This window comes from Condylura cristata, unplaced genomic scaffold, assembly GCF_000260355.1.
Source record: "Condylura cristata isolate star-nosed mole 26May11 unplaced genomic scaffold, ConCri1.0 scaffold00023, whole genome shotgun sequence".
In the NCBI taxonomy this organism is placed as follows: Eukaryota; Metazoa; Chordata; class Mammalia; order Eulipotyphla; family Talpidae; genus Condylura; species Condylura cristata.
In genome coordinates, this window is record NW_004567124.1 from 21,296,386 (window position 1) to 21,298,202 (window position 1,817).

The following is a 1,817-nucleotide window of genomic DNA, read 5'->3' on the forward strand; positions in this document are numbered from 1 at the left end:
ATATGCCCCGCCCTCCAGCAGAGGCCCCGCCCTCCAGCAGAGGCCCCGCCCCTGCGCCTCCGCTTGGCCTCCTGCGCCCGCAGCGGCCATGGGGCTCGGTCGCTGTTCTCGAGCGCTCTGGTCAGCCCTGGGGACCCCAGGAGACGCCCGCGGATACCGCCCCTGGGCTGGCGGACTCCCGCCCTGGGAAGAAAGGGCCTAGAGGGCAGCAGGGGGTGCGCCGGCCGGCCGCTCCCGCGAGCTCGGGCACCCCAGCCGACACGTGCCCGCGGCCGCCTCAGCCCCGAGCGTCTCTCGGCGCTTCCCCGCCGGCCGGCCGCTCCCGCACAGACCACACCCTGTCACCTCAGCAGCCCTCCACTCCTTCCTCTTTGACACTTCCACCGGTTACTCCTCCGTCTGCGTCCTCCCACCCCCCTCAACCCACGTGCTTCTGCCGCTCCCTCGGCTCCCCCGGCCCGACCCCCACCCTGCTCGCAGCAGCCCCGGCCCCAGAGCGGGGAGAGGGGTGAGGGGAGAGGTCGGGGTGGCTTGGCGACCGCTGACCATTAGGTCCGGATTTGCTTTCCTCGGTTTCCCTGAGTATCAGGACCCATTTGTTAACGCGATGGTTCAGGTATGTTATACTCTGCAGCAGGATGTATTTTTTAATGTACCATTTGTTACTTTTAATGCTTTAAATATGCATTTTCCTGGTGTCACTTAGCATCGAGCACTAGCCACTATGCATTGGTCTGGAGGGCTGCACAGTTAACTCAGCTTTCTCCATGTGCAAGGAAACGCAGCCACATTCCAGAACACCCTCTTTTCCCAATCCAAGCCCCAAATGCTATTTTCTACAGACACCCCCGTCCTTTTTGCTGCTGTTATAGAAACATTTCCCTGCTCCTACAAAGTTAGAGGTTCCTTTCTAAAGACTCTCCCTGCCTTCGGTTCATAGATCCATCATAGCCTTACCACCCAGTCAGCATTCTTTCTTCACGTGGCTGCCTCTATCAATGGTCCTTAAGTTTCTCCAGGCAGAACTTTGTCATGCTCATAACTTTATCAGCAGCTTCTAGGACAGTCCCCAAGTACATATTATATGCTCAAAAAGCTGTTCAAGGAATGAATACTCTTTTTAAATAGGATGCCAATTTGATGTTTTTATTCCTTATCTTAAAGAATAAAGCCTTCAGGGGAATGCTTTTCTGGATCTCAACTAATAGGTCATGAGGAAAACAAAAGAACTTTTTGAACTTGACTGGGGAATTCCTCATACACTCCTTAAAGTAACTCTTAATACAAGTCTTTGTAGATATGGCCAGTTTTCCTCATAAATAAGGAAGCACAGTAAATAAGTTCAGTGAGCTAAGGGTCAAAGCCCGGTTCCAACTCTTTCAGGTTAACACAAGCAGCATGGGTCTGGGATTCTTGCCATGGGGCTGTCCTGACTGTCTACATACTAAAAGCATCCATACAGGGATGCTGCCCAACTGACTCTCCTCCAAAAGTGGCATTTTTTCCTTCCCTTGTTCTCTTCTGTCACTCTAGATCATCTTTAGCAAGAGGGTGAATTGGTGGTGGGAATTCTACCGGGTTTACAGCCGAGATGAAAAAGCATACATTGTATAAAAATGAAGAGTTATAGGCCCTCCCTGGTGGCGCATTGGGTTAAAGCACAACACTGAGAAGCTTAAGCCACTTCCACATATGAGTTCGATTCCCGCCTGACCCGGAGGAGATCCACATGGTGCTGCAGACCCCTCCTGACCTGCCCGCTGCTCCCCTCAGCAGTGTACTTCGTCGATCTGCCTGTTCTGCTCCCCACTCTGTCT